The 27,980-nt window shown below is 34.4% G+C and overlaps 1 protein-coding gene and 1 pseudogene across 3 annotated transcripts in view; one reads left to right on the plus strand and one right to left on the minus strand.

Annotated features, from left to right (window-relative positions):
* The window catches only part of Cep112 (centrosomal protein 112), a 472,932-nt gene that overhangs the window by 188,596 nt on the left and 256,356 nt on the right, over positions 1-27,980 (minus strand). The window lies entirely within an intron of this gene.
* LOC143409815 (cytochrome c, somatic pseudogene) lies at positions 20,704-21,024 on the plus strand (annotated as a pseudogene).

The following is a 27,980-nucleotide window of genomic DNA, read 5'->3' on the forward strand; positions in this document are numbered from 1 at the left end:
AATCTTGAAGGATGAAACTAAAACCAGAGAAATGTATAGCCTTAACATTTTATTTTTAAAAGACAAATTATCAATGACATAGGTAACCAGTAAAGAAATTACTGGTAAGCTAGTGGATTTCTGAAAGACTAGTGGAGGAAACAAAAAAGGTGGTACAAATAATATTAGAGAGGGAAATAAAGATATAATAGTGATATCTATAAAACAGGTATCAATAACCAATATTAAAATTAAAAAGAACATACTACAAATTCATCAAAGATTAAAAACCAAGATAATACCATAAAACATTATGCCAATAATTGGAGGAGTCAGGTAAAATGCACAAATTTCTTCATAATAGATGCCATTCTGACTACAGTGAGATGATAGAGTAATTTTGATTTGCATTTCTCTAATTGCTAGAGATGATGAGCATTTTTTTCATATATTTGTTGATTGATTGTATATTCTCTTCTGAGTACTGTCTGTTCAGGTCCTTGGCCCATTTGTTGATTGGGTTATTTGATTTTTGGTGCTTAGCTTTTTGAGTTCTTTATATGCCCTAGAGATTAGTGCTCTATCTGATGTGTGAGGGGTAAAGATTTGCTCCCAGGATATAGGCTCTCTGTTCACCTCACAGATTGTTTCTTTTGCTGAGAAAAAACTTTTTAGCTTGATTCTATCCCATTTATTGATTCTTGGTTTTAATTCTGGTACTATAGGAGGAGGCCCTAATCTTCATCATGTGGGATTAGGCCCCAACCTCCTTAGTAAATTGGGGCCTAATCCCACATGATGAAGATTAGGGCCTCCTTTTTCTTCTATTAGATGCAGAGTCTCTGGTTTAATTCCTTGATCCATTTTGAGTTAAGTTCTGTGCATGGTGAGAGATACAGGTTTAATTTCATTTTATTGCATATGGATTTCCAGTTTTCCAAGCACCATTTGTTGAAGAGGCTATGTTTCCTCTAGTGCATGTTTTTGGTACCTTTGTCTTAATATGAGATAATTGTAATTTTGTGGGTTAGTTTCTATGTCCTCTATTCTGTACCATTGGTTTACCAGTCTGTTCTGGTGCCAATACCATGCTGTTTTTGTTACTATTGTTCTGTACTATAGTTTAAGGTCTAGTATAGCGATGCCACCTGCTTCACTCTTCCTGCTAAGGTTTATTTTAGCTATTCTGGGTCTCTTATTTTTCCAGATGAACTTCAAGAAAGAAGTGTTGGCAAGATGTGGGGAAAAAGGTACACTCAAAAATTGCCGGTGGGACTGCAAATTGGTGTGGTCAATATGGAAAGCAGTATGGAGATTCCTTGGAAATCTAGGAATGGAACCACCATTTGATCCAGCTATCCCTCTCTTTGGCCCATACCCAAAGGATTTAAAAACAGCATACTACAGGGACATAGCCACATCAATGTTTATAGAAGCACAATTCACAATAGCTAAACTGTGGAGCCAACCTAGATGCCCTTCAATGGATGAATGGATTAAAAAATGGATACACAATGGAATATTACTCAGTAATAAAAGAGAATAAAATCATGGCATTTGCAGGTAAATGGATGGCATTGGAGAAGATAATGCTAAGTGAAGTTAGCCAATCCCGAAAAATCAAATGCCGAATGTTTTCTCTGATATAAGGAGGCTGACTCATAGTTGGGTAGGGAGTGGGAGCATGGGAGGAATAGATGAATTCTAGGTAGGGAAGAGGAGAGGAAGGGAAAGGGACGGGTCGGGGATTAGCAAGGATGTGGAATGTGATGGACATCATTATCCAAAGTATATGTATGAAGACACGAATTGGGTGTCAACCTACTTTACATACAAACACAGATATGAAAAATTGTGGTATATATGTGTAATAAGAATTGTAATACAAAAAAAAAAACAAAGTACATGTATAAAGACATGTATTGGCTTGAACATACTATATACAAAGATATGAAAAATTATGCTCTATATGTGTAGTAAGAATTGTAATGCATTCCGCTGTCATGTATTTAAAAAAACAAAATCAATAATAAATAAATGCTCAAATTTCAAGGAATACATATAATATAAAGAATAGAAAGCTAAACAATCTTATCAAAGAAACACAATAGTTAAAAATCTGCCAACAAAGAAAATACTGAGTTCATATAGTTTTACAGGTAATTTCTAAAACAATTTCCAAGGGATAGATCATTTAGATATTTACAAACACATTCAGAACATAGAAACAGAAAAATACTCTTAAACTAATTTCCATGTCAGTATAACATCGATACCAAAAGATAACAGGGACAGGAAAAGAATAAGTTTCCAGGCCAACTCACTTATAAATACAGGCATAAAAACCTTAAATCACTGAAAACCAACTCTACCAATGTACAAATAAAATATACAATAACCAAGTTGTAGATAATGTAGGGACAGTTTAACACATGAAAATTTATAAATGCCACTAAAAATTTAAATGAAAAGGAAAAATTCTTGAACTATAAAAATTTACCAAGACTGTATAAAACAATCTAGAAAACGTGAATCATTCTATAATCATTAGAAAAATTGAAATAGTAGTCAAAAAATCTTTTCAGAAATTAAATAGCAAGCCCAGATGGCTCTACTGGCCAGTTCTAATACATATTTAAGAAACAAATAATTTTAAAGATGCATGATTCAGCACTTGATTTATGAGGATAGCACAGCATCTATGAGAAACATGTCAAGGAGCATCCAAAGGGGGAAAAAAAATTTCAGGTCAATCTTTCAACAACTAATGCCAATGATAATACATTATTAAAAGAACAGGATAGAACACATCTACTTCATTAATGTATTAGAATAAAAAACATTATTATCATCTTGATACACAGAAAACTGATAAAATTCACTGATATTTCCATATGTTCATTATATTTCAATAAAAAGTTACTTTTAAAAAATAAAAAATTCAATGACAAATTCATTGAATTTGACAAATTCATTAAATAGAATAGAAAGGAACATTCTTACCTAGATCAAACATGTTTGCTAAAAACTCAGCAAATTACATTTCTCCTTTATTGTGAAGTTTTAAAATATGCTTCTTAAAATCAGGAAGAAGAAAAGAATGTCCATTACCATTACTTATATATTCACAAGCATCCAACAAGAATGAAAAGAAAATGAGGGATGGTGGCACAGTAGTAGAGTCCTTGCCTAGCAAGATCGAAGCCCTGGGTTCCATCCCCAGCACCACAGAACAAAACATACCAAGTGAAAGAATACTAAGCTATCTTTAGATTCAGATGTTATGATCATCTATACAGAAGATGCAAAACCAATGTAAACAAATTAAAAGAAATAAATTTAGAAAGACACCTAAATAAAAGATCAATATTTAGTAGGGCACAATGGCACATGCCTGTAATCCCAGCGCTCGGGAGGCTGGGGCAAGAGGATCAAGAGTTCAAAGCCAGTGTCAGGAAAAGTGAGGTGCTAAGTAACTCAGTGAGACCCTCTCTCTAAATAAAATAGAAAAAAAGGTTTGTGGTTGAGTGCCCCTGAATAAATTTCTGGTAAGACCCCCCCATCCAATAAAAAGATTAAGGCTTATCAATTGCAATTTTTACACATCAACAAAAATTATAAAACACCATTTATAATTATGGTAACAAAAGATTCTCAAAAAAAGATTATCAAAAGGTGTACAAAACTTAAAGGAAAAAATATAAGCCCTTTAGAAAGCCATTAAAGAAGACTAAATAACAGAGAGATCATAGTGATGGAAAGTCTATTAGTTCTTCCAGATTGAACTATAGCATCAATAGAAGTTAGATTATGATTTAAAGTTTTCAAGAAATTGACAAGGCGAGTGTAATGTACAGAGATGAACGTACTTCCATGACACCCATAAAGGAGAAAAACCAGTTTAACATTCCCTATCAGGTATATGGACCTAACACAATGTTACAGAACTACCTTAGTGTAATATTATCATGGAGAATTTAAAAAATTGATGAATGAAATAGAACTAAGAGCCTAGAAACAGGCACACGTTGGAAAGAGATGTCATTGTAGTATATTGGGGATGAGACAAGTACTCTAAAAATTGCAATTATTCATATAGAAGAAAGATGAAACAGATCTATACCTTACACAAGAGACAAAAATCAATTCTATCAATTCCTAGGTTTATTTCTCAATTCCTAGGTTTATTTATATCTGGGACAGTGTATCTATAGAGACAAATTAAGTGGTTGCTTAGGACTGGGGGTATTGAGAAATGTGAGGTGACTATTAATGGGTGTGGGTTTCGGGGGTGGGGGGGGTGATTAACTCTTCTAAAATTGATTACAATCATGGTTGCACAACCCTGTGAATAGAGTAGTCCCTCCTAATCCAGTTTTGCTTTGCAAAGTTTCGATTATCCGCAGTCATCAGCAGTCTGATTATATTAAATAAAAAATTCTGGAAATAAACAATTCCCAAGTTTTAATAACTTTTATACAGTGTATTATAATTATCTTGATTATAACTTATTGTTAATATCTTACTATTAATCTCTAGTTAATAAATTAAACTTTATCATAGATATATTATGAATAGGAAAAACAGCATATACAGAGTTTGGTACTATCCATGTTTTTGCACATTCATGGATAACGGAAGACTATTAGACACCCCAAACCACTGAACTGTATTCTGTACATGGGTGAACTGCATGGTATGGCAATTATATCTAAAACTGCTATTGTTCATTTTGTTTTGTTTTTGCAATGCTGGGGACTGAACCTAGGGCTTCGTGAATGGTAGGCAAGCACCCTACCACAGAGCTACATCTGTAGCCCTCAAACTGATATTTTTAAAAATTCAATTATCAGTGACTTAGAGACTAAATGTGGGGATGGCTTTATGACTTCACGGTAAAGGAAAGATTTCTTAAACATAATTCAAGGGGTACTAACTTGAAAAGATTGATAAATTACAATATTATTAAGAATATTTGTTTATCAAAAGACAAAGCAAAAAGATAATGAAAAATTCATTACAAACAGGAAGGGGAGATTTACAAGTTTGTAAAGAACAAAAGAATATTACAGAGAATTTCTAGAATATAGCAACAAATAAAAAACAAGTAAAAAGATAGCTCAGTAGAAAAATGAGTGAAATATATGACCAATCACTTCATAAAAGACAAAATTTTAATGGCAAACATGAAAATGTACCCAAATTTACTAGTCATCAGAAATATAAACTAAGGCCATTTTGATATCATTTTATAATCACTATATTGCTAAAATTAAGAAATCTAATAATCCAAATGCTGGCAAAGATGTGTATCACTCAATGGATACTCCCAGATACTACTGATTTACTGTAAAGCGCAACTAATTCATTGTGAATTAATTTGGTAGTATCTAGAAAAGGTGGACATTTTCATAAACTATGTCCCAGGAATTTGTAGAGAATATCTCAGACATGTTTGCTAGGGACCAAGAATGTACACAGTAGCATTTTAAAAAAACTACATAACTACACATGCCCCAAATGCTTATCACAATTGACTTCTACTTATACCATGTTATAGTATATCCAGCAAAATGAATTAACTAGAGCTACACACAAGACAACAGATGAATCTGAAAGATGAAATATTGAATTAAAAGTGCAAATCAGAGTATCTACAATATGTAACAATTTTTCTATGGTTTAAAAACAAGCAAAAAATTGTAAAAAAATTGTGTTCATAGAACATACATATGATGAAGCTAGCATAAAAAATGTTTTAAGTAACTATCAACACACAATGAAAGTTAATGGCACCTGGGGTGTGAGGAAGCAGGGCGGTTAATAACAGGAGACTCAACAGGAGAGCAACATTTCAACAGTGTTCTAACTCTTGTATGGTCTACTCAGGATGCTCATTTTATTATGTGTTAGAACTTAAATATTAAGTTATGACATACATTCTTGTATGGATCATATAAAATTTTAAAAAGACAATGCAGAGGTTTAAAATCCAGGTGACAAAAAGAATGTTTCTAATAAAAAAATAATGTTTAAAATGTCAACACAATAATTATTTTTAATAATTACTTTTAATAGACTTCCTTTTACTTTAGTATAGGGATGCAGACACCCTAAGATAATTTTTCTTTTTGTTGAGAATATTTTACAGAGAACCCTCAATACCAATTATGTCTTTGAATATCACACTGCTTCATCACTTTACTTTTTGTTTGCATGTAATAAAGTTAATTTAAAACAATATATTTTCTTTAGAATGACATATGAATAATTCCAATATACATTTTAATTACTTATGGTTAATATGGATACCACCAAATTTATTTTACATATATATATATATATATATATATATATATATATATATATATATAAAACCGATCAAAATGAGTGCCATATTTTCATTATATTGGACATAAATAAATAAATATGTATTTGGATTTAAGCTTACAAATTCAAAGATAATTCATTATTTTAATTTATTGTCTTTGTCTTCTGATAGTATTTTATAAATATCATAGGTAATACAATGTTGTCGTCTTTGTAAACAATTCCCATAGGAAATTTAATGTAAAAGAGAATTTAAACTTATAAGAAAACAATGCTTTGATTTCCTAAAAGAAAAAAAAAAGTACCAGAAATAATTTGTCTCTGCCAAATTAAATAGCAATTAGTTCTGTTGGAAAGTAGGACAAATGGTGTATAATAAACACTGTAGGCACAGGCAGTTGCAGGGTCAGACCATATGGATAGGCATATTACAAAGAAACAAACAAAATGGTAAAAGCAGGCTCAGGAGGTCTGAATTCAGAACAGTCTGATGTTCAGGTGTTTACAGATGGAAACTCTGGAGGTCCTGCTTTGACAACCTTTCCAAACTTTTGATTGGCAGGCAGTTCAACATTCTCCGGTCAGTCGCTGGTTTGTCTGTGTGTCCATCCATCTAAACATTATACCTCACTGAATCATATTTTAAGGAGTTGGACTGTCTATATTTAGCTTTGGGGGACTGTTTCTGCAGAGTCCTGTTGTTATTTATATATGAGATCTACAAAGGAGACAGAATTCTTAAGAGGAAAAGTTGTTTGGATATTGAGAGAAGCAGTCCAAGGTCCTGATTTCCTCCTCACTGGAAAGTTCTTCCCTAGTGAAAGGCTAAGGATGCTACCAACAGGGGCCCTGATACTATTCTTTTCCCATTGCATGAAACTGGAGTTAAAAAGTAGCATAGTGTGGAAGCAGGCAAATTTGGTCAGGTCTCCTTATAATTACTTCCTTCGGGCTTCTGAGAGCAAAATGCCACTTCATTCAAACACACCTGTGTGTCTTACATGAAATACTGAAGGGCTGGGTTGTGCCTGCCAACCTCTATGGAATATAGGAAAGGGCAGTAAATTACTCTCTGCCTCTTCACTATTTCAGGGACCTGAAAACCTCACAGATAAGGAATGATCTGAAGAAGTGACCATCTACTGCCATGACTGTTTACATCATGTGGAACAGGTCAGAGTTTCACTCTACCCACCCCTGTAGTTAGGGGGCCTTTTTAGTTTTTGTTGTTTTGGTTTTTACCTTTGGTTCACATGGTTATTTGATTTTACCTCATTTGAGAAGGACTAGTACAGTTGCTCTGTGTGACCTGGATATGAATGGGAGAATGAACTCATGCTGTTCAGAATCACATGGTGTTGCCCACATTCATACTACCTACGTAGAGCTTGCTTAAGGTTTTGGACCTTAAAATAATTCAAACACTAATTATCACTGTAAAATAGTATCTGTATAAAGGTTAAGGGATTGGGATTAATATATGGTGACTAAATGGGTATGGTGTAAGTAATTTTGAAAAGAAAAAATGAAACTCCACTGTGTCTGCTATTTTATGGAGCCTATATATAATTTCTCCTTATCTCTTTTTCTTTAGATTCTAATTAATAAGCTTTAATAACAATAGCTTTGATTACTGAATATTTCTCTTTTAATGTGTCTTTATCCGTATGTAAGTCATCCTTACCTGCAATGTCCTAAAAACTTAACTGAGAACTTTGTTAAGTGAAAATGTTGGGAAATTTTCAGTGTTGGAAGCTGCCAGCTTATGAAAGATAGATGATTTATTTCACAGATTAAATTTGTATCATGCATACAATTGTGTACATTACATGTTTACTATTTAAATACTGAAACCCATCTAAACCAAACCAAATTAAGGGCAAATTTTTAAAAAATTATTTTATAGCTGAGGTGATATATTTTTGCCGAATAAAACTTGTGTTTTTATAGCACTTTTATAGGACTAATGCTTTTAACGTGCACTCTCATGTCACAGGAAAGACAGGAGCTGATACTGGGAGAAAAGAGAAACACTGAAGGATGCAGGAAGAGTCGAAGAAAGTCTGGGCAAGAAGCCCAGTCCTGAGATTCTCAGGGCACAGTTTTCTATTTTTAGCGTGCTGCTTAGATCTAAACTGCAAACAGAATTTTCTTGACTCATAATACCTGTTTTATTTAGCAAATGAAAAAAAATTATATTTATATCTCTCTATCTATCTATCATTGTAGGTGGACACAATACTTTTATTTTTATGTGGTGCTGAGAATAGAACCCAGTGCCTCACACATGCCAGGTGAGTGCTCTATCACTGAGCCACAGCCACAGCCCAAATGGAAAATATTTTTAAATCCATTAAATGGCTAAGAAATATTTAGGAAGAGCCAGTTAATTTACCTTTCAAGTAATCCAAAAATTGCTGAGACCCAATATGCATGTTGAGATATTTAAATATTTGTGTTTTTAGATTACACTCTTGTTCTACTGTTATTCGACTTAGTAATTAAAAACAAAATCATTAACCCACCTTGTGGTTCAGTGAAATATTTATTTCCTTACCAACTTGTAAAGACAAGAGGCTTAAAGTCCACCCACTCAAAAAAAAAAAAAAAAACAAAAAACCATACTCCTAGAAGAAATTATATGCACAAGATTAAAATGAAGAATTATTATTCACAATGACACTACTAAATTACATCATGAAATACAGGACAAACTAAACATACAGGACAGAAAAACTTTAATTTGGTTAGAATTTTAGCACCAGTAATATTCAGTTTTGGAACACACTACAAAGGGCTAATGTCAAGAAGGAAAAATGCCTCCTGCTTCACTCTTCTTGCTAAAGATTGCTTTGGTATTCTATTGTTTTGATATTCTAGGTCTCCTATTTTTCCAAATGAATTTCATCACTGCTTTTTCTAATTCTATGAAGAATGTCACTGGAATTTTAATAGGAATTGCATCAAATCTGTATAACGCTTTTGGTAATATGGCCATTTTGACAATATTAATTCTGCCTATTGAAGAGCATGGGAGATCTTTCCATCTTCTAAGGTTTCCTTCAATTTCTTTCTTTAGTGTGCTGTAGTTTTCATTGTACAGGTCTTTCACTTCTTTTGTTAGACTAACTCCCAAGTATTTTATTTTCTTTGAGGTTTTGTGAATGGGGTAGTTTTCCTAATTTCTCTTTCAATTGATATATCACTGATGTATAGGAATGCATTTGATTCATGAGTGTTGATTTTATATCCTACTACTTTGCAGAATTCACTTATGAGTTCTAGAAGTTTTCTGGTGGAATTTTTTGGATCTTCTAAATATAAAATCATGTCATTAGCAAACAGTGATTGTTTGAGTTCTTCTTTTTTTATTCATATCCCGTTAATTTCTTTCTTCTAATTGTTCTGGCTAAGAGTTTTAGGAATTATGAAGAGTAGAAGTGGTGAAACGGGGCATCCTTGTCTTGTTCCACTTTTTAGAGAAAAAGATTTCAATTTTTCTCCATTTAGAATAATGATGGCTTTGAGTCTAGCATATATGGCTTTTACAGTGTTGAGATATGTTCCTACTATCCCTTATTTTTCTAGTTGAGGCATCAGAATACCAGACCTTAAACTATACTACAGAGCCATAGTAACAAAAACACATGGTATCAGCAGCCAAACAGACATGAAGACCAATGGCACACAATAGAAGAAGACACAGAGCCAAACCCACATAATTACAGTTGTCTCATACTAGAAAAAGATGCCAAAACATGTGGGAGAAAACAGAGCCTATTCAACAAATGGTGCTGAGAAAACTGGAAATCCATATGTAACAAAATTAAATTAAACCTTTATCTCTCACCCTACACAAAAATCAACTCAAAGTGGGTCAAAGACTTAGCCACTAGAACGGTGACCCTGTGTCTAATAGAAGAAAAAGTAGACCCAAATCTTCACCATATCAGCTTAGGAATTGACTTCCTTAACCAGACTCCTAAAGCACAAGAAGTAAAATCAAGAATCAATAAATGGGATGGATTCAAACTAAAAAGCTTCTCAGCAAAGGAAACAATCAATACGTGAAAAGAGAGCCTACAGAGTGGGAGAAAATCTGTACCACATGCACCTCAGAGCACTAATCTCCAGGCTATATATAAAGAACTCAAACAACAACAACAACAAAAACCAACAAAACACCCAAATAACCAATCATATAAGGGCAAAGGAACTGAACAGATACTTCAAAGAAGAAGAAATACAATCAATCAACAAACATGTAAAAAGATGTTCAAAATTTTTAGCAATTAAGAAAAACGCAAATCAGAATTACTCTAAGATTTCATCTTACTCCAGTCAGATGGCAATTATCAAGAATACAAGTACCAGCAAATGTTGGTGAGAATGTGGGGGAAAAGGTACATTCATACATTGCTGGTGAGACTGCAATTGGAGCAACCACTATGGAAAGCAGTATGGAGATTGCTCAGAAAACTTGGAATGGAACCATCATTTGACTAAGCGATCCCCCACCTCAGTTTATACCTAAAGGACTTAAAATCAGCATACTACAGTGACACAGCCACATCAACCTTTATGGCAGCTCAACTCACAATAGCTAAACTATGGAGCTAACTTAGGTGATGAATGGATAAAGAAAATGTGGCATATATACACAATGGGATATTACTCAGCCTTAGAGAAGAATGAAATTTTGGCATTTGTAGGTAAATGGATGGAGCTGGAGAATATCAGGCTAAGTGAAATAAGCCAAACCTCCCAAAACAAAGGCTAAATGTTTTCTCTGATATTCAGATGCTAATTCACAATAAGTGGGAGGGGCAAGCTAGGGAAGAATAGAGGGACTTTGGAATGGACAGAGGAAGTGAAGGGAGGGGAGGAGGTATAGGGATAGGAAGAATAATAGAACGAATAGGACATTATTACCCTATATGCTTCTATGATTACACGAATGGTGTGATTCTACATCATGTACAACCAGAAAAATGAGAAGTTATACACCATTTACTATGATGTGTCAAAGTGCATTCTACTGTCATGTATAATTACTTAGAATAACAAAATTTTAAAAAGAAAGGAAAAATGTTTTTATAGCTGTAAAGGAACAAAATATTCTAGATAGAGATAACAACAATAACAAATAAGCAATAGAGTGGAAATACAGAAAAGTCCTCATTAATTCACGTGCCTATCTGGAGGAAAAAAAAACACTTCAAAAGGAGGAGAGCACGTTCTGCGTCACATGAACTGGCAAACAGTGGCTGTGTTTGTTTTTTTGTGAGTAATGATAATACTTCTAAAGACTTCAAAACTGATGTTGAAATTTCTCATTTTATTTTAAAAGATCCACCCAAATCATCTAGTTGAAAATAGATCTTAAGGATAACGATTAAAAAACATGTGACAATGTGCTTTTAGGTTAATTTAAAATTAAAAGAAATGAAAGGAGGTTCACAACATATTGGTCTATTTTGGAAATTCACAATTGAAAGGTCTACCACACTTACAATGACCATGAGGAAGCATTTGTTTTATAAATGAACTACGTAAATAACTGATAGAAGCACAAAACATATGCTGTTAAATATTTCCAGACTCAAAAAGAATTATGAGTAGAAATATTCCACTTGAAAATGATGACACTAACACAAAACTACCTCCCAAATGGTACTTTTAATAATCTTACCTTGAAAGTGCAATGCACACATACTACAAAAGCCAATATAGACTTACCATCCCTAACTCAGGTGCAACATCAGGGCTAATGAACAGAAGGACTATATATCTATAGGGAAGGTGTTTTTTGCAACATCTAAAGACACTTAAAGTTGTATTTTTGACAGAGCCTTCTAGGAGTGACAGGTAACCTATTTGGCCTTCGAAGAAGAATAAAATCCAGGCTGGATTCTTCTTCACTAGAAACCCTCTTCTATAAAGAATGACATTCAAGTAATTGGAAAGTAGGTTTTCATCTCTTCATTTACTACATTCCCCATTTCAGGAAAGCAGAGTTTTGACTGAGCTTTTCTGCCAGTTCAGTAGGAAGGGTACTATCTAAGCACTACTATCTAGTACCCTATCTAAGCACTATGTCTACACAAGGTCACACTGCCCACAATGCGCTAATGCCATTCAGAAAACACTAATTATCATGCTAACAACATATGATATTTCTCAGGCAATGCGTTTAGAAGTTTTGAATGCTTAAATCTAGGACACCATCTAGGACATTGATGACACAAATAACTGACTTTTAAAAAGGGATCCAATGAAAGGGATCTCCTGACCCGCATGAAACTAAAGTTGACTCAATGGCTGCTCTATCACAGCCAATGGCATTTCTCTCCCATTACATACATTTTGGGGCATCATGTGCACTTTGTACAATTAAATTCTTTAAATAATGCAGAAACTGAGATGGATGATGTTTTAAGTCAGTACCACATAAAGCTCAGAATCACATGTGTAATTTAAGTGTGCAAGAGAAAACATGTCAATCTCACCTGAAGGAGTAATACAAAAAATGAATAATTATACCCCAGCCCTTTTTTTTGAGTACCAGATTATGTGAGGAGATCTAGTTCAAATTCTAGTCATTTTGTTAATAGTAAAATAATGTAATTATTGGTAGACCTAATTCTAGGAAATTTGAAAGAAGCTTAAGTATCCAGACTGAAGGGAAGCTACTGTAAAGCTATTAAGGCATTGGTGGTGAATGTCTCCAGTACAGCAGGACAATATCCCCTCCAGGCGATTGACCTTGGAAACCAACTTTACTCACCAGGGGGACCTCCCCCAACTGTCTCATATGTAAGAATTCCTTGCATTATAATAGGGTTTATCCTCAGTGGGATTACCTCACTCTTAATTCAGCCCACTTGTAAAAGCATATTGGATAACTTTTACATTGACACAGCAGCCTCCACCAGACAATAATAACTTGATTTATTAAAATAATTTGCATTTTTACACATGATCTTGTTATTTGCTGATTTTGTTTCTCTGTTCCTAAAATCAATTCACCTAACATAAAAAGAAATAAATTAGACAAAGCCAAAGCAAATAACCAGAAAAAAATGTGAATTCATGGTAATATTACTTGCTTCTGGTTATAAATATAAAATATATAATTTTAAGTTTTTAGCTTTTCCATTCTAAAATTACTTTAATTATAAGAACTTTTTTGTTATTTGTCTTTTTAGCTAAGCTTTAATAAGAGTTAACATTACAAGTTGTTCTTAAAAATACTGAAATGCATCTTCAAAAAGTATACACAGTTCAATAATAAAAACTGGCATACAGATATTAGATTAATATATACAGACATCAGAACAATAATATAGTAAAAAAATCAAGGCCTTAAGTTAATTTATAGGAGGATTTCAGCTACCATTTTTAAAGATTAATCTTAGTAGATATTTTAAAATCTTTCCAATATTGCATTGCATATGGCAAAGTAGACAGTTATAAAATTTAAGTAAAGTTATGTATCTCAGATATTAAAACAGCTACAGACACACTAATCCTAATTATAACAGTATTTAAAATAAACCAAAGAACAAAGGCTATCTATCTAGATCATAGATACACAAAGAGATTTTCAAAATCAACAGAAAAATGCTGTAACTAAATTTAGAGATGCACAACAAAAAAATTAAAAATGTAATACTTAAAATTAATTAATGTAATACTTTTAATTCTGTGAATTCATTTTTTTTTTCACTAAATACTAATAGCAAATCTATTTTACGACTGGCATTCGTGTCAATAAAAATGTTCTATACAATTCAGGGAAGAGCTCTTCTAAATCCATTCTGTAATTAAAGATCCCTGTCCACATCCCTACCTGTCACCATCTTTATTCCAGTAGCATGAATAACAAGTTCGCTAGGCCTGTTACAACTATTGGTAGGCGACCAGATGCAGTTTGTACTTATCCAGGTACAGACCTCAGTCACCTCACTGTATATGAGATTACTGCCATTTTGTTCACCTAACAGAAAACTCCTTTAATCCTTTTCTCTCCCATTTAACCTGAGGCACGCAGTGCAATCTCCCATCCACTCATGGGATAACTGGATTCCCTGCTATGAACACACCAGGCTGAAACAGATCTTGCCTCCAAAATGGGCACATGGCCATGATCTTTGATTATGGTCTTATCAGGCTCACTGGCCTGACTAAAGCCTTTTGTTACCCTCAATCTGACACTTATTTGCTTCATAATCTGGCTGATCTTATATGTCTTCCTAAATTATGGTTACTAGGTGCTCCCCAGATCATTTGGGGGAGGTAGATTTTATATTTTCTCTAATTACATCTTTTTATTTCTTATTTTAAATACCTGGACTTTTTGAAGTTTTTCCCTGACTTCTTGATATGAATTCATTAAACTGAATTTCTGATCTATCATCCGACTCTGTAATCATTAATGGTCCATATTCATGTCTATCCAGGTTCTAGACTCCTCCCTCTACTGCCCACTAGAAATCCTGAGATTATTGGATTTATACTCAGGCGATTTACTGAGCTATATATCTCCTTTTATCCCCAAGTAAGTCTAAGTAAGTGCTATAAATGAAAATACCTGCAAAGTGTTGAAATAAAAATGTATGTTGCCATGGATATAGAACTATATTTATGACCTAACCTTTCTTCTATGCAGTTCCAAAGTCAAGAAGTAGCCAGTAAGGAGACAGAAACATAACTAAGAACGTAACCAAAGAAATTAGAAAGTACATATTACTTTAATTAGCCAAAAAAAAAAGGAAAATGAATTTATTTTTTGTTTCTCTGTTCAGTTAGACATGCCTTGTAGTTGGGTATATACAATATACTAATTTCACATCATAGGAAAAAATTTTTTCCCAGTTTGATATGATTATAACTTTTATATGTCATATATAAAATAAAGTAGATGCTGTTAAACCAGTACATATAATGCAAATCATGGCACTTAAATAATTCTTTGTTTTTCAAATTAACATTTTAGAAAACCATTATATGTGAAAGTATTTGTGTACATATATTATACACGCTCCAAAATTTTACAAGCAGCTATAAAGACATTTGAAATCCTTACAATAAATATGTAAGTTATCATTTTTGTTGAAAATGATCAAATGAGTGTTCAAAAAATTGGAGTTAATGTATGTTTTCACACAAACCTGACTTCACTCAGCTGTTCCACTTGACAGGTCTGTTTCAGTTATCTGAAGCCTCTTGGTCCAGAGCTCAGAGACGTTTTGCAGAAGTTTAGGCACAAGAAACTGGGGTGCTTTTTTTGGTTTTTCAATAAAATCTTTAATGACCACAATTTGTTTTATTTTATTTTACAAAACGTTGCTGGCTAGATATATAAAACTGGTTCATCTAACATGTTAATACTAGAGAATCCCTAAAGAAACCTAAGACAACATTAGTGGAAAAGCACAAGTTGGATTCTTCCAGATGAAATTATTTCTTTTGGACTGGCAAATTATTTCCTTGAAATAATGCCAGTTTATTAGTCTGTAATTTGGCTTTTCTCAAATTTTATTGCATTTGAAATTACATTTCAAGAGGATGTTCAAGATTTATTAAAAAGTTTTGACTTAATCCATCTTCTATTGATTTCCATTAATATTTCAGTTTTCCATACACCTTATATTTCTTAGGGTATTCTTAATCTTTCTTCTACCTAAACTTTCTATTTTCAACTCAATATTGATGTAGATGGGGATTTTATCTAAGTACTGTCTATTTGGTTAAAATCATATCTGTGGACTATATTTTATCTTGGCAGCACACATAAAAAGTTAGTCTTTGTTAAAGCATGTATGACCACCACTGTTGAGCATAGATGGGGTAGCCCTATGCCAAGTTCTTCCCTATAATTACTCTAAACAATACTTATCTAACTCAAAAATGTATGTTTGTTACACCAATGATAGGAATACTGATCATTCTTGTAAGAACATAGTAGTACCTGATTTCAAAACACACTACAGAATCATAATAATAGAAATAGTATGATATTGATATAAGAACAGACATGGAGACCACTGGAGTAGAACAGAGGACCTAGAAATAAACCCACATGTCTACAGCCAACAGATTCTTCACAAAGGTGACAAAAATATACACTGGAGAAAAGTCAGCCTTTTCAACAAATATGCTGGGAAAATTGGATATTCACATGAAGTAAATTAAAACTAGATCCCTATCTCTCCCCCTGTACAAAAACCAACTCAAGATGGGTCAAGGACCTTGACATAAGATCTGAAACTTAGAAACAACTAGAAGAAAACATAAGGGAAAGATTTCAAGATCCTGGCACAGGCAATAATTTCCAGGAAACAAAAAAAAGAATCAACAAATGGGATTGTATGAAATTAAAAAGTGTCTGCATGGAAAAGGAAACAATCAACAGAGTGAAGAGAAAAACAACAAAATGGGAGGAAAATCTTCCCTAGCCATTCACCTGCCAGATAATTAATACCCAGAATATATAAAAAACAAGGAATCTGATTGAAAAATGGGCAAATGATCTGAACAGAGACTTATCAAAAGTAGAAATACAAATGGCCAATAAACATATGAAAAAATATTCAATATCTTTAGCCATAAGGGAAATGTAAATAAAAAATACATTGAGATTACATCTCACCTCAGTCAGAAGGGCTATTATAAAAAAATAAGAATAATAACAAATGCTTATAAGGATGTGAAGAACAAGAAATCCTTATACACTATTGGTAGAAATGTAAATTAGTTAGTCACTATAGAAAACAGTATGGGGGTTCCTTAAGAAAACAAAAATAGAACTACTTCTGGATAAAAATAGATATACTCCTGGATATATATCCAAAGGAAATAAAATCAGCATACAAAAGATATAGCTGCATACCCATGTTTATTATATATAATATTATATATTATATTTATATATTATATATAATATATATAATTATATACATTCTATAGCTAAGATATATAGAATATAGAATCAGCCTAGATGCCTATCAACAGATGACTGGATTAAAAAATGGTATATATACCTAATGTTGTTTTATTCATCCATAAAGAAGAATGAAACCATGAATTCTGCCCGAAATGGATGGAACAGGAGGATATTGTGTTAAGCAAAATAAGCTAGACACAGAAAGAAGAAAGACAACTACTGCATTTTTTTTCTTTTATAGAAACTAACAACAAACAAAAAATGCCCTGGAATTGGAAGAGGGATTATTAGGAAATGGGAAAAGGACCTGGGTGGGACAAGGAGTAAGGAGAGAGGCAAAGGCAAGACAGGGTAGAAAGAAGGGTGGATATGATCAAGGCACAATATATTCATGCAAGAAAATGTCACCATGAAACCCATTAATTTATACAATTAATGTGTGTTCATAAAAAATATAGTAAATGATGACAAAAGATGTTTTACGGAATGCAAGCAGCAACATTCTAAAATATCAAATACAAGTCAGAAATGTTTTCCAAGTACTTCCAAATTTTTCTGGGAAAGTTCACTATGAATTAACCAGTCAGCAATTTGTGCAAAACATTTGTAAATTTAATTCTAAGAACCTCTTTAGAATAGATAAAAATGGGAAAATAAAAATTCAGCCATTGTATTGATGAAATTGTCTTTATGAAACTTTGTTCTCTGAAGCATTTTTTAATTTAAAAATCCTATTTAAATTCCAATGACAGTCTTCATAGAAATACAAAAAGCAATCATGAAATTCATTTGGAAAAATAAGAGACCCAGAATAGCCAAAGCAATCCTTAGCAAGAAGTGTGAAGCAGGAGGTATCACAATATCAGACCTTAAACTATACCACAGAGCCATAGTAAGAAAAATGGTATGGTATTGGCACCAAAATAAGCAGGAGGTATCAAAATATCAGAACTTAAACTATACCATAGAGCCACAGTAACAAAAACGGTATGTTATTGGCCCCAAAATAGACAAAGTAGACCAATGGTACAGAAAAGAAGAAGATCAGAGACAAATTCACATAAATACAATTATCTCATACTAGACAAAGATGCCAAAAACATACATTGGATAAGATAGTCTATTCAACAAATGATGCTGGGAAAACTGGAAATCCATATGTAGCAAAATGAAATTAAACCTCTATCTATCACCCTGCACAAAAATCAACTCAAAGACGTAGCCACTAGAACAGAGACCCTGCACCTAACAGAAGAAAAAGTAGGACCAAATCTCCACCAAGTCAGCTTAGGAACTGACTTATTTAACCAGACTCCTAAAGCACAAGAAGTAAAATCAAGAATCAATAAACGGATGGATTCAAACTAAAAAGCATCTTTTTAACAAAGGAAACAATAATGTGAAGAGAGAGCCCACAGAATGGGAGAAAATCATTACCACACACACCTCCCATACAGCACTAATCTCCAAGATATATAAAGAATTCAAAAAAATTAACACCATAAAAACAAATAACCCAAGCAATAAATGAGCAAAGGAACTGAACAGACACTTCACAGAAGAAGAACTACAACTGATCAACAAACATATGAAAAATGTTCATCATCTCTAGCATTTAGAGAAACATAAATCAAAACTACTCTAAGGTTTCATCTCACTCTGGTCAGAATGGCAATCATCAAAAATACAAGCAACAATAATTGTTGGCAAGGATGTGTGGAAAAAGGTACACTCATACACTGCTGATGGGACCGCAAATTGGTGCAACCACTCTGGAAAGCAGTATGGAGATTCCTCAGAAAACTTAGAATGCAACCACCATTTGACCCAGTCATCCCACCCCTGAGTTTATATCCAAAGGACTTAAAATCAGCATACTACAGCGACACAGCCACATCAATGTATATAGCAATTCAATCACAATAGCTAAATTACGGAACCAACCTAGATGTCCTTCAACAGATGAATGGTTAAAGAAAATGTGGTACATATGCACAATTACTCAGCCTTAAAGAAGAATGAAATTATGGCACTTTCAAATAAATGGATAGAGCTGGAGAATATCATGCTAAGTGAAATAAGCCTACCCTCCCCCCCAAGAAAAAGGCTGAATGTTTTCTCTGATAAGCAGATACTAATCCATAATGGGGTGGGGAGAATGAAGGAACTTTTGATTGTGCAGAGAGGAGTGAGGGAAGGGAAGGATGGTGGAACGAGGGGGACATTATCACCCTATAGACGTGTATGATTACATTACTGAGTGACTCTGCACCATCTTCAGCCAGAAGAAGAAGTTGTGCTCCATTTGTGTACAATGTGTCAAAATGCATTCTACTGTCATGTATAACTAATTAGAACAAATTAAAAATTTAAAAACTGCAAATAACCAAACTACAACATGGAAGAGCTCTTAATGAAAACAATACCGTGCATGATTTCACATCTCAAATCCATTCTCCAGAAGTACTCTCATTTAACTCTTTCAGTTGTCTGCTTTTAACTTTCCTTATAGTTACCATAGTACCATTCCATTGTTCAGAAATTTTCATTTATTTGTTACCTACTGATTTCCTGGTATGAAAGATAAATATTTGGCTTACTGATACCACATGTTCTCTCTCCTTCACCATTTTCAAAGTACAGTTGCATCACCATTTTTAATTCCTTTATTGGTTACTTTTATAAATTTTAATAAAATAACGAGACTTTTATTTTTCCAGAAGTTATAAATCCATGACTTCATTGCTCACTTCATACAAGAGTATTTTGGTGCTTCCCAATCTTCACCTTGCCTATTCATTCTCATAACTTCTATTATCTAGATTTTTCTTCTGTTATCCATACTTTTGTTAAGGTTGGTAAAATTTAAGTTATATCTATAACCATGAATATGTTTTGTATGCTTTATATATAAATTGATTTCAAAAGGTAAAATTGAAGACATAGATATAAATTATTATTCAAATCACGACCTTATTATATGACCCCCAAAGCATAGGCAACTACAGCAAAACTGGACAAGTAGTACTGTATCAAACTGAAAATGGAATGTTTTTATAAGAAATAATCAGCAACAAACTTATCATAAAGCTAATAATCAAAATAGTTGGTAGTGGCTTAACTCTAGGTATAGACCAACAAAATAGACTTGAGAGTAATGCCCATCTATGTTTAGTCAATTAATATAGAATTGAGAGTAATAAACCCATATATGTATAGTCAATTAATTTTTCAAAAAAGATGTCATGACCAGTCAATGGAGGAAATATAAGACTCTTTAACAAATGGTGCTGGACCAACTGGATATCCACATGCAAAGAAATGAAATCAGGGTCAGCCCCTGCCTCCAAGTCGAACATCTGAGGCCTGTCGTAAGAGCCGGGCAGGAGAGTCCTGGAGAAAAAGGGCATCTACGCGACACATCCTACCCTGCTAGCTGAATTAAAATGGGTGATGTTGAGAAAGGCAATAAGATTTTTGTTCAGAAGTGTGCCCAGTGCCACACGGTGGAAAAGGAAGGCAAGCACAAGACTGGACCAAATCTCCATGGACTGTTTGGGCGGAAGACAGGTCAGGCTGATGGATTCTCTTATACTGATGCCAACAAGAACAAAGGCAGCACCTGGGGACAGGATACACTGATGGAGTATTTGGAGAATCCCAAAAAGTACATCCCTGGAACAAAAATAATCTTTGCTGGCATTAAGAAGAAGGGAGAAAGGGCAGACCTAACAGGTTACCCCAAAAAAGTCACTAATGAGGAGTAGCTACTGCCTTATTTATTACCAAACAGAAATGTCTCTTGGCTTTTTTATGTGCACCATAATTTAATTGATGTGATACACCAGAAATCAGATCATGAATGACTGACAAAATTATTTTTGTTGGACAATCCTGATTTAAGTAAAACTTACTTGTAGTTAAATTAAAAAAAAAAAAAGAAAGAAAGAATCAGCAGAGTAAAAAAGTCTACAGAATAAGAGAAATATACCTGATTAGGGGTTATATCTAAAATACATAAGGAATTTATACAACTCAAAAGCAAAAACACCCAAACAACCTGATTAAATAATAGAAAAGAATATGATAGACATTTCTCAAATGAAGACATAAAAATGGTCAATAGGTCAGTTGGTGGCACGCCTGTAATCCCTGTGACATAGGAGGCTGAGGCAAGCTGATTGCAAGTTTGAGGCCAGCCTGGGCAATTTGGTGAGACTCTGTCTCAAAACAAAGCAAAAAAACAAGGTTGGGGACGTAACTCAGGGACAGCATGTCTCAGAATTAAATCCCTAGTACCACCAGGGAAGTATGTGTGTGAGTGTGGCGGGGGTCAAAAGCTCTAGCCATCCAACATCTCAGCATCACTAATAACCAGGCAAATGCAAATTAAAACCACAATAAGAAATCTAAAGAATAGTGCTATTTCATGATCCAGCAATCCCATTTCTGGGCGTGTGTGTGTGTGTGTGTGTGTGTGTGTGTGTGTATATGAAATTTGGATCTCAAAGAGATTTCTGCACTCCAATGCTTACTTCAGCATTATTCACAATAGATAAGACATGGAAACAACGTGAATGTCCATCAATGGATAAATGGATAGAGAAACACTGCCCCCAACCCCCACTCACACACATGTGGCTTACAATTTAGCCTTAAAAAATGGAAATTCTCACATTTATGACAACATGGGTGAATGTGGAGAACATTTCAATCATGTAGTGAAATAAGTCAGGCACAGAAATATAAAATGGTATCATGCCACTTATACATGAAATCTAAAATAGTCAAACTCATAGAAGCAGAGAATAGAATTGAGGATGGGGAAAGGAAAATGAGGAGAGGCTTGTCAAAAGCTGCAAAGTTTAAGTTATGAAAAATGGTCAAATTCTGGAGCTCTAACATTCACCAATGTTTCTATAAGTTATAATTCTTTATTGTATACTTATAATTTACTAAGAGTAGATCTTATGTGTACTCACTACAAAAAATGAAGAAAATTAAGATGTTGGGTGTGCAAATTAGTTTGAATAATTAACAATGTGGTGATTATTTTAACAATGTCTATGTATATCAAAACATCAAGTTACACACTGTAAATATATACTGACTTTTTATTTGCATCTCAATAACATTGAAAAAAGACATAAGTATACATAACATTAAAAGAAGTCTGCTTGTAGTGATCTTTGACCTATTTAGCAAACCGCTAAGGAGCAGCCTTGAGTAAAATAAAACTATAAATGTGTGAAACAAAGCCAACCACAGAAAAAAGAATTGGAATGGGCATATTTGGGAGATATTCACCAACTGAGAAGACTTTCAGTAACTTTCTGAAGGGCAGAAAGTAGACAGGCGGGTATCAGATATTGAGGGATGAGACAGATTGTGAAAGCTGGAGCTGAGTGGGAGAAGAGTTCAACAGGGCTGGGAATCCCCATCTGCCTTCCCAGTGGGCTCAGGTACAAAGATGGGGAAATCACAGAAAGAGGTGAACATCAGATAAGTCCACAAGATGTGTGGACAGAGAAGGCAGGGCCTGATCCAATCTACAGACTAGGCAGCTCAGGTGAAAAACCAGACAGTTCTTTACCAAAACAAAATTTAGTTTACACCCAGGGAAGATCCATGGCCTCCATGCACTCTTAGGAGGGGGATTTAAAATAAACGATTAGCTCAAAACACCAGCTATCTGCTATTCTAACTGTGGTAAAATGAATAATGCACTCTTCCCAAGGATGTCCACATGTCACAATCCCCCGAATCTGTGAATATGTGACCTTACATGGTAAAAGGAACTCTGCAAATGGGATTAAGTTCAGAATCCTGAGATAGGAGGTCTTCCTGAGTTCTGCATGTGGGCCCAGCATCATCACCAGGATCCTTACAGACAGGAGCAGGAGAGTCAGAGTCAGAGTGAAGGTGGTGTGACAATGGAAGCATCAGGAAGAAAGGCAGTACAAGGAGGGGCCAGAGCAGGAATGCTCAGAGGTCTCCAAAGCTGGAGAAAGGCAAGGAACATTGTCCTCTGGAAACTCCAGAAGGAACTAGCCCTAGCAACAATTTTATTTTAGTTCCATAAGACTAATTTCAGATTTCTTACCTTCAGAACTGTAAAATAACACTTTGTTATTTTAATATACAAATCTTGTGGTATCCATGATTCTTGTGGTACCACATGATTCTTCTATTGCAAATATGAATCAAAAGCAAGAATTATAAAATATATGAGAAAAGCTAACACAATTAAATATGAGAGATCCATATAAAGTTAAATAGTAAAACCAACCCCAAAGGAAAAAGATAATTCGGGGAACAGAACTTATAAATCATTCTAATTCATAAATTTGGTAATAGAAAAATTCATTACATCGATAAATAAAAACAAGATGCTCTGAAAAGTGAATAGAAAAAGTACAAAAAGGTTAATTAGAATTTAAAGTATGATTCATAAAAGGATGGACATATACAAAAACACTGAATCAAAGAACAAAATGAAAAAAATTTGAGGAGAGGGAAAAAAAAGTCATAAAAGCTAACCCAGGAGGTTCAGTGAACTGGAGCTCCAGGAAAGAACCATCACCACCACAAAGCTGGATGGAGATATTATCAAAGAAGTGATCCAAAGGAAGTTTCAGAGCTGGAAATGACCTTGCCAAGTCACACTAGTGATGAAATTTCAGAAGCGCACATATTTTTGTTAGATTTATACCTTGGAACCTTGTGTTTTTGTGCTATGTTGTCTATTTTTTGCTAAAATGTTCTTGACTTTTGTATATTGAATTGAGCTCATTTCCAACAATTCTGTTTAATTATTAATAGATTTGGGAACAGTCAACCTACTATTCATATTATCCATAAATAATGATAGTTTCTTGCTTTCCAACATTTGTATCACCTGTTTCATTTATTCTCTTCTTACTATAGTGATAGGGACGACTTCTTTAAAATATTAGATAGAAGCTATGATAATGGACATCTTTATGATTTTAAAGGTACTACTTCTAAAATATCATCATAAACAAGGATGCTTGCTTAGGGCTGATATATTTTACCACTCTAAGGAAATTACCTTCTACCAATATACTAATAACTTTTCAAAATCACAAGCAGGAGTTGAACTATTTTTACTTTTTACTGAAGTTTAACTTAAAGTATAAAAATCTTACATATAGCCCCCTTTTGAACCTTCTAATAAAAAATATTATCTACAAGTAACCCCTTCTTGACATGCATGCTACTGTGCTCAGGACATCTATTGTTTTACAAATATAAATGAGACATTATAATCATTTTAAATAAATAAACTTTATGTAAATTTACCTTTGTATTCACTCATTTATTTGCTCACCACATCTTCTTGTATCTCCAATTTTCCTCTAGTACCATTTCCCTCTTTCTGAAATATTTTATACAAATTTCTTACTAAAGGTCAATAAATGGTAACTCCCCACTTCCTTTTTTAAAAATTCAAAAACAACAAATCTCCTTCTCAATTAGTGTTACAATATGCTTTTCAACACACCAATCTTGAGAGTTGAGCACACAGCTCTATGTTAGCTTTGTAGAGTTTATTCCATTCTCATCTGCCCTCCATCATTGCCCAATTACCTAGGTGATTACTTTTCTGACTGCTTTCCAGAAGTTTCCTTTGTTCACTATCATATATTCAGGTGTGGATTTATTATTCGTTTATCCTACATTAGTATTTGGTGTTCTTCCTGGGTCTGAGTATTACCCTCTGTAAATTCTCAAAAACTCTGATATAAGCACTTTGAACAGTATACCTACCACATTCTCCTTCTCCTGTATTTCTGGAACTAATGTTAGGTGGTAGGTTATTCCTCACATTCAACAGATCCTAGCTTCCATGTTTCCCATCTTTTTAACTCTATGATTTATTCCAGATAATTTCTTTTCTCTTCTGTTTTTTTAATTTGTTTGTTTTGGTACCAGGGATTGAGCCCAGGGGCACTTAACCATTGAGCCACATCCCAGGCTTTTTAAAAAATATTTTATTTAAAGAAAGAGTCTCACTGAGTTGCTTAAGGCTTCGCTAAGTTGCTGATGTTGGCTTTGAACTGGCAATCCTCCTGTCTCGGTCTCCCAAAGCTCCTGGGATTACGGTCATAGGCCTGGAATCACCCAATGATTCCAGGTAATTTCTTAAAATTCATTTTCTGGTTCACTAAGTCTTTTTCTATGTCTAATTTTTGGCATCATCTTTCCAATGAGATTATTATTTTAACTATGTCTTTCATTTTGAAAAGCTCTATTATGTTTCTTATATTCTGCTTGAAAAGTTTTGATAGTCCCTGGTTGCTTTCCCATTTTTTCTGGTTTATATTTTATTAATTTAAACATTTCACACATACTATATATTTGAAAACTGTAATACATGAAATCCTCAGAAATAAAAATCTGTTGGTTGTTTTTGCTGGCTCTCACGCATGTTGGTTTGCTTTATAAGCTCATATTTCTTTTATCTTAACATGTAGGAAACCTGTGGTCCTTGATTGAAAAGACTTCCTCCAAAGAGAATTTTCATTTTCTTCTGATAGGGAGCCCAGGAGCAATATCAATCCAGACCATTTTTGCCTCCTCATAGGGTCCCAGACTTATACAATAATCTCAGATTCAGCGTTCCTGTTTTAGTTAACTTTTCCACTGTTGTGAAGAAAACACATGACAAGAATAATTAGAGGAGAAAAAGTTTATTTGTCGCACAGTTTCACCGGTCTCAGTCCATTGATGGCAGACTCCATAGCTCTGGGCTGAAGGCAAAGCAGAACACATGGCAGAAGGGCGAGGGAGGGGAAGCAGCTCAGGACATGGCAATAGGAAGCAGAGAGATCCACTCTCAGGAACAAAATACAAACTCTAACGCCACAACACCCCCTGTGACCTACCTCTTCCAGTCACACGCTACCTGACTATATTTACTGACCAGTTAATACATACCAGTAGATTAATACACTGATTTGGTTAAGATTCTTATAACCCAATCATTTCACCTTTGAAAATTCTTATGTTGTCTTACATGTGAGTTTTTTGGGGCTACGGATATCTAAATCATTCCTGGCCCCCCAAAGCTCATGTCCATCTCATACATTTATTCCATCTTCAGGAGTCCCCACTGCATTAACAATTTCAGCATTACCAAAAAGTCCAAATCCAAAATCTCATCTGAGACTTAAGGCAAACTCATTGATGTTCATTTTCCCCTGTAAAAATCAAAAGCAAATTACAAATATACAATTTAGAATGTCATAAAGTAAACATTCCCATTTCATAGGGGAAAAATAGGGGCACAGAAAGAATGGGATAAAAGAAAGATCAAAATCCATCTGGGCAAACAAGTTATGTAGTGCTACATCTAGCATCTGGGGCACATGGCATTGTGCTATTCTCTCCAGAGGGTTTATGTAGCTCCACCCTTCCTGGATGCAGGCCACATGGCTTCTCTCCTGCCTTGTTTCTACATAATTCCTGTTGCTTTCCCTGATTGACATCACACATTACTGGCATCTTAATTTTGTGGGTTTCCACTGCAGCTTGGGCTTCCTTATCAATCCATGCCCACTATCTCACGGGAAACCTACATGGGCTGGGACCCTGCTGCACTTTGTCTGGTCTCCAAGGTCTTCCTTTGAATCTCAGTGAAAACCTCCATGATCCCCTAACTCGAGCATCCTGAAATCCTGCAGAACCATGGATTGGTTGATGTCAAGTTCTGCCACCACCATCTCAAGGAGTAGCCATGCCTCCAGGGACCATTGCTACAGCAGCCTCTAAGTGCCTGGGCAACTGAAATGGTGAAATAACTTCATGGACCCCTCTGTGCAAGCAAGGTGCCACTATGATCTCTAATAAAAAGACTTTTTACCACCACCACCACCCCCAGCCCGAGATGGCTGTGGTCTTGCCAATTCCTGAGATGTCCTCAAGCCATCTTTCTTATTTTTTCTGGGAAAAGTACTTAGCACTTCTTTCGTGGCTATAATCCCCTTAACAAACACACCTTCCTTAGACCCAGTTGTACTTATACTTTTCTGGCCAAACTTCAAGTTTTTCAAATCTTACTGCTCTGTTTTCTGCTCCAGAACATCACCATAAACTTGGCTAAAAGTCACCAGCAATTATCCATGCCACCATCTGAATGCCTTGAAATTTCTTCAATCAGATTAATGAGTCCATCACCTTTAAACTCAGCTATACAAAAAGTCTCAGGACATGAGCAAAATGTATACAACTCTGTTGCCAATACATAACATGAATGGCCACTAGTACAATTTCCAACACACTGTTCATCCTCTGAAATCTCATGAGCCCAGTCTTTACTGGCAACAGTCTCTCAACATATTGATCTTGTGAGCTTCCACTGGAATCCTTCATTAAACTCTGCTTACAAAATTCTACAGCTTCTCCAGCTCACATCTCTTAACTTTCAAAAATTCCTACCCCTGCAAACCAGATCAAAGGGCTTGTGAACCACATGAACAGGTTACTCACAGCAATGATCCCACTTCTTGGTACCAATTTCTATTTTAGTCATTTTTTTTTCTGCTGTGACCAAAAGACTGATAAGAACAATTAGAGAAGAAAAAGTTTGTTTGGCTCACTGTTTCAGAGATCTCAGTCCACGGATGGCAGACTCCATATCTCTGGGCTAAAGGTGAGGCAAAACATCAAGGTAGAAGAAAACATTTCAGGACATGGCAAT

Source organism: Callospermophilus lateralis, chromosome 11 (assembly GCF_048772815.1).
Source record: "Callospermophilus lateralis isolate mCalLat2 chromosome 11, mCalLat2.hap1, whole genome shotgun sequence".
NCBI classification, from domain to species: domain Eukaryota; kingdom Metazoa; phylum Chordata; class Mammalia; order Rodentia; family Sciuridae; genus Callospermophilus; species Callospermophilus lateralis.